Source organism: Onychomys torridus, chromosome 2, assembly GCF_903995425.1.
Source record: "Onychomys torridus chromosome 2, mOncTor1.1, whole genome shotgun sequence".
NCBI lineage: Eukaryota > Metazoa > Chordata > Mammalia > Rodentia > Cricetidae > Onychomys > Onychomys torridus.
The window spans coordinates 149878233-149885260 of record NC_050444.1 but is presented as its reverse complement, the minus strand read 5'-3'; positions in this window follow the sequence as shown (position 1 = coordinate 149885260).

Below are 7028 nucleotides of genomic sequence, written 5' to 3'. Positions count from 1 at the left end.
CTGGAGATTGAACTCAGGAACCTCAGGCATGCTGTATCACCAGGTTGCCTGTATAGCCCAGTTGTAAATGTTATAGAAACGTAATGCTAATGACTTGTATGAAACTTACAGATTAATGAAACATAAAAAGTACCTATAGAACCATGTTGACAAAAGCCAAGTTCTAGGGTCCTCTTTCCACACTATATGCCTTGGATGGTGAGAACTTCCTGGCTGTGCTTTATAGCTTTGACATGTATGGAATCATATTGTGACTTTCATTTGAACCTTTGATCACCATTGCTTATACTATTCACCTAGTGGCAGGACCTCAAGCATGCTGACATTCCAAGCCCCACCATCACATATTTAAAATGACTGTATTCAGCTTATTTAAAGCAAATGGTAGATGAATGGCATGGCATGGCACTTGTATAGTGTTCATGAATCCCTGGGTTTATCACCAGCAACACACACTGTCCTAGTTATTTTCCTGTTACTGTGGTAAACACCGTGCCCAAAAGCAGCTTGGGAAGGAAAAGGTTACTTCAGCTAACACTTCCAGATAATCCATCACTGAGGGAAGCCATGGCAGGAACCCACAGACAAGAAGTGAAGCAGACACCAGGGAAGAATACTGCTTACTGGCTTGACTCAGCTTTCTTTCATCCTTTTAAAAGACTTACATATTTAATTGGTATGAGCATCTTGCTTGCAAGTATGTCTGTGGACCATGTTCGTGCTTGGTGCCTGCTGAGGTCAGAAGATGTCGGATCCCCTGGAATGGGAGTTATGGACAGTTGTGAGTTGCCATGTGTGGAAACCAAATCTGAATCCTTTGCAAAAACAAGTGCTCTTAATCCCTGAATCATTTCTCCAGCTCTGTGGTTTCCTTTCTTATACAGGCCAGGCTGCCTGCCCAGGGATGGTCTTCCCACAGTGGGCTGGGCCCTTCCACATGAATCATCAATCAAAAGAAATGTCCCCCAGACTTGCCCACAGGCCAGTCTGAGGGAAGCAATTATTCAATTGAGATCCACTCTTCCCAGGTGACTCAAACTTGTGTGGTGACAAAAACCAACACACACACACACACACACACACACACACACACACACACACACACGATCCATGTTGTATGCGGCAGAGGTTTACGTTGTGTGAAAGAACAGTTCATCATTGTACTTTTAGAATCTGGCTTCTATTTATGGTGTGTGTGTGTGTGTGTACGTACCATGGCTCATGCAAAGGTCAGAGGACATGCGTGCAGGTGATCAAACCCAGGTCATCAGGCTTGTGTAGCAAGTGTTCTACCCAATGAGCCATTTCACAGACCTGGTTCTACTTTTTGACATTTACAAACAATTTCAATATCAAATATTCTTTTCTGAAAAAAAAAAATTTAAAACAGGGTCTCAGCTGTTGTAGCACAGGCTGGCCGGGGAATTTCCTGTATTGACCAGGCTGGCCTGGAACTCAAGAGATTCATCTGCCTGTTATCTCCAGTGCTGGGGTTAAAGGCTTTCATCACTATGCCAGGCCAACATTCATTTTGTTATGTGGTTGGTGTGCATGTACATATGCATGTTTGTATGTGGGGGATGTACATGTGTACCTGTGGGGGGGGGGGGGTCCAAAGACAACATCAGATGTCTTTTCTGGTATTACTTTTCTCTACCTAATCAAATGTTGGAACTACAGGAGGGGTCAAGGGAGCCACTAGGCCTGCCCAGCTTTTTAGGTGGGTGCTGGGGATCCTGGTTTTCATGTCCCTCAGGCTTTTTACCACCACATCTCCCTAGCCCTGTTTTGTTTTTGTTTGTTTTCAGGGAGAGGGAGATGGGATAAGGTCTCATCCCAAACTAGTCTCTAACTTATTATATAGCTGAGGCTGGCCTGGAACTCCTGATCATCTGCTTCTGCCTCCAAAGTGCTGGGATTAATTAAAGGTGTTTGTGACAGCACACCTGGCTTCTATCAATATTCTTTTAATTTTTTTATTAATTTTTAAAATTTATTTTACATGCCAGTTATCCCTCCCTCCTCTCCTGTTTCCTCCCCCAACCTCCCTTCTACACTCCCCCCATCCACTCCTCTTCTGTTCAGAAAGGGTAAGGCCTCCAATGGGAGTCAACAAAGCATGGCTTATCAAGTTGAGGCAGGATGAAGCTCCTCCTCCTGCATCAAGGCTGAGCGAGGCATCCCACCATAGGGAGTAGGTTCCAAAAAGCCAGCTCATGCACCAGCGACAGGTTCTGGTTCCACTGCTAGGGCCCCCCCACAAGACCAAGCTAGACAACTGTCACCCACATGCAGAAGGTGTAGGTCAACCCCATGCAGGCTCCCCAGCTGTCAGTCTAGAGCCTGTGAGTTCCCAGGAGCTCTTGGGTCAGTTGTCTCTGTAGATTTCCCCATCATGATCTTGACTCCCCTTGTTCATATAATCCCTCCTCCATCTATCTCTTTAACTGGACTCCTGGAGTTGGACCGTGTTTGCTGTGGGGTCTCTGCATCTGCTTCTGCCAGTTACTGGACAAACGTTCTATGATGACAGTTATCAATATTTTTTTTTTTAAGCTGAGGATCAAACCCAGGACCTTGCGCTTGCTAGGCAAGTGCTCTACCACTGAGCTAAATCCCCAACCCCAATATTCTTATACATGTACCCTAAGACAAGTTCTTCTCAGGTACAAATTTAAGAAGGGTTAATGCTTCGCTATTGAGTGTGTTTTTTCATTTACTCAGTAAACTTTTCTTACAAAGTAATTGTTCTCAGCTTTTGTTATTACATTTATTATTTATATACTTGTGGAAGGGGAATGTGGGATGTGGAATGCATGTGAGGTCAGAGGACAGCTTTTCTGGAGTTGTTGGAATAGGTTCTCATTTCCTACCATGTGAGTCCCAGAGTTCAACCCCACTGGTTTTCTAGCTTCTTGAGGTCCCCTTAGGAGTAGGGATGCCCTGTGAGGTCAGCAGAATCCTGCAGGAATAATGGAGACTTACCAGATTCTTCACTGCATTGTCATGAGAACAGTCTATGGAGAGGCCCACTTACAGATCTGGGGTTTCCTGCCTCACCACACACTAATTGCTAGGCTTGGCCACCACCCAACCAGTCAGATCTTCAAATGACTGAAATCTGAGAGACCAAGCCAGAATCAGTTAAGCCATTTTTGTTGTTGTTGTTGTTGTTGTTATTCTTGAGAAAGATCTGACTGGCTATGTAGCTGAGAACCTTGAACTTAAAACAAAAACTACTTTACATTTATGTTTGTGAATTTTATGCCACATGTATGCAGGTACCAAGGCCAGAAGAGGGCATCATAACCCCTGCCGCTGAAGTTAATCATTGAGAGCTGCTGAAACTCCATCCTCTGGGAGAACAGAAAGCATTCTTGTTTTTTTGAGACAGGGTCTCTTTGTGGTGTTTTGTTGCCTGTCCTGGATCTCACTCTGTAGACCAGGCTGGCCTCGAACTCAGAGATCTGCCTGCCTCTGCCTCCCGAGTGATGGGATTAAAGGCCTGTGCCATCACCGCCCGGCGGAAGCATTCTTATTGCTCAGCTATCTCTCCAACCCCCAATCTTGAACTTGTATGAATATATAGTGCTGACGTATGCGTGTATATAAGTCAGAGGTCGAGTACTTTATTCCTTTCCACACTTTTAAAGAGACAGGGTCTTTCATTGAAACTGGAGCTCACCAAATCTGGCTAGACTGGCTGGCCAGTGAGTTCAAGGGATCCTTCTGTTTTTGTCTCCTCAGTGTTGAGATTACAGATGTGCAGTCATTTTCTTTTGAAAGATTTCATGTATGTAACTGTTTTGCCTGCATGTGTTTCATGTGCATGCCTGGTATTCTTGGGAGAGTGTCACATCTCCTGGAGCTGGATTTACAGTTTTGAGTTATTTGTAATCTGGGTTCTTGTGTTAACCACTAAGCCATCTCTCCAGATCTCACAGTCAACTTTTTAACTTACTCAGATTTTTTTAAGGCTTTAATATATTTTTAATCTTTTTATTTTTTGGTTTTTCAAGACAGGGTTTCTCTGTGTTGCCCTGTCTGTCCTGGAAATCTCTGTAGATCAGGCTGGTCTCTAACTCAGAGACCCACCTGCCTCTGCTTCCCCAGTGCTGGAATTAAAGGCATGCACCACCATGCCTGGCTTTTTAATTTTTATTTGTATGTGTGTAGTTGTGTGAACTTATGTGCCCCATGCATGTAGGATCCTGCAGAGCAGAGGACATTAGACCCCCTGGAACTAGTTATAGACAGTTGTGGGCCACCATGTGGGCACTGGAAATTATTCTTCCCCTGGAAGAACAGCCAATGCTCTTAACCACTAAGCTATTTCTCCAGCCCAAGACTTTATTTTTAATTATGTATATGCATGTGTATGTGCACATGAGTGCAAGTATCCACAGAAGGCAGGTATTGGAGCCTTTGAGTAGTAGTAAGTTACCTGACATGGTGCTGGCAACCAAACTCTGGTCCCCCGTGCTCTTAACTCCCAAGCCTCTACAATTCCAACTTGCTCAGGTTTTATGCTGGTGTTGGGGATCCACGCTGGCACAGCAAACACTTGACCAACAGCACCATGTACTCAGCCCTGTAACCTTGAACTTTGGATCTTCCTGAGGGGTAGGGTTACAGGTAAGTGCCACCACAACATCCAATTTATAAAGAACCTAGGGCTTCTCCAATGCTGTGTGAGTACCAACTGAGCTACATCCCTAGGATTCTATTGTTTTGTTTTTTGAGACAGGGTCTAACTATGTATCCCTGGCTGTCCTGGAACTGTGTAGACCAGGCTGACCTCAAATTCAGAGATCTGCCTGCCCATTGGGCTTAAAGGTGTATGCCACCACACCTAGCATAAAAAATATTTTTAATATGGATATATATTTTACTAGCATGTATATCCATGTAGTACATGTGTGCCTGAAGCCTAGAGGCCAAAAGAGGGCATTGGATCCCCTGGAAGCAGAATTACAGGTAACTGTGAACTGCCCTGTGGGTGCTGGGAATTGAGCCTTGACAGCCTGTGCCCTCAACCACTGAGCCATAGCTCCGCCCCTTAAACAACTTTCCCTAGGATTCTTGACTCAGACAAACTGTATAGGATCTTATTCATGTTAAGCTCCTACATTTGGGATGGGGCAAACTGCTATGTAGCAATACCTGTCTTAGAGTTCTAGAGACACAACTGTTCAATGAAGAATGGAAAACTCATCTTGTGGTTTTGTTCACTTGAAAGAACACAATTAAGAACTCACAGTTGTAAACTGAAGAAAGGGTGAGAATATGTACCTTAAGTAACTTTTAAGAGCACTCCATAAGATGATATTCCAACTAACAATTTCCAAACATAAATTATAGCTAGGCTTCAGATTAACCAACATAATTTGTTTTTTGAAAATGAGGACCAGACTAGTGTGACTTCCCTGGACTTTATGATCACACAATCACTAAAGAAAACACTTCAGACTCCTGCTACCTCCTATTAACCACCATTAGATTTTTGTTGTTGTTGTTTGTTTGTTTGTTTTTTCAAGACAGGGTTTCTGTGTGTAGCTTTTCGACTTTCCTGGATCTAGCTCTGTAGCCAGGCTGGCCTTGAACTCAGAGATCCTCCTGGCTCTGCCTCCTGAGTGCTGCCCCACCACCGCCTGGCACCATTAGATTTTTAAACACCATTTTCTGCCAATGTAGATAGAAGTCAAAACAAAACAAAACAAAACAAACAAACAAACAAAAAAACAGGCCAATTTACATTTATTTAATCATTTTCTGATACGGAGTCTCATTTGGGTCAGGCTGGTTACTATGTACCTCAAGTACAGTTTGAACTGATTGACGCTCTTGCCTCCACCTCCTAAGTGCTGGTATTACAGGTACTTGACACACCCGACTCTGAGTTACCTTTGCATCCATGTTTCCTAGGCTTTTCACTTCTAGCACCAAGTCAAACCATTCAAGAGAAGCATGCTTCTTTGAAGGCTACAATGCAGCTTAGTGGTAGACAGCATGTGAAAGACCAGAAGCACACACACACACCCCTGTGGTGCTTTAAATAAGAATGGCCCCTACAGACGCATATATTTGAATGCTTAGTCCCCAGGGATTGGCACTATTTGAAAGGATTAAAAGGATTAGGAAGTGTAGCCTAGTTGGTGGAAGTAAGTCACTGGGTATGGGCTTTGAGGTTTCAAAAGTCCATGCCAAGCCAGGTCTCTCTGCGTAGGGATGATACAACTGCTCTAGCACTTGTCTGCATGTAGCCGTGCTCCCAGCAGTGATCATGGACTAAACCTCTGAAACTGTAAGCAAGCTCCAATTAAATGCTTCCTTTAAAAGAGTTGTCGGGCGGTGGTAGAACACACCTTTAATCCCAGCACTTAGGAGGCAGCGCCAGGCGGTTCTCTGTGAATTCGAGGCCAGCCTGGTCTACAGAGCAAGATCCAGGACAGGCACCAAAACTACACAGAGAAACCCTGTCTCAGGAAAAAAAAAAAAAAGTTGCCTTGGTCATGGTGTCTTCACAGCAACAGAAAAATGAATAAGGCCCCAAACCCCCAAACTCCTATTTTTATACTTAACAAAAATTTAAAAACAACTATTACATTATACTATTCTTTCTGATAGTTTTAAAACAAGGTCTCTCTATACATCACTAGCTGCCCTGGAACTCGCTATGTAGACCAGGTTAGACTCAAACACACAGGCATCTGTTCATCTCTGCCTCCCAAGTGCTAGAATTAAAGATGTGCACCACCATGCCTGGCAAGCACATTCTTAAAACAGCTTCTTCAACTAAAAATGAAATCCCTTCTCTAGATATCAGACCAAGAGTTTAAAGTCAAGAACAATAATCCCCAGAACAGTAGGAGTTAAACCATGAGGCAACTGTGAAGGCTCATGAGCCTTAACCAACTCATCTCAGTTCACACTCTTCTCTGCAGGGGCTGGAATGGTATCTGCAGCCAGGTAATCTGCATCCCATTGCTAAAAATGCAGGCTCAAATAGCACAGTCACTTCCAGAAAA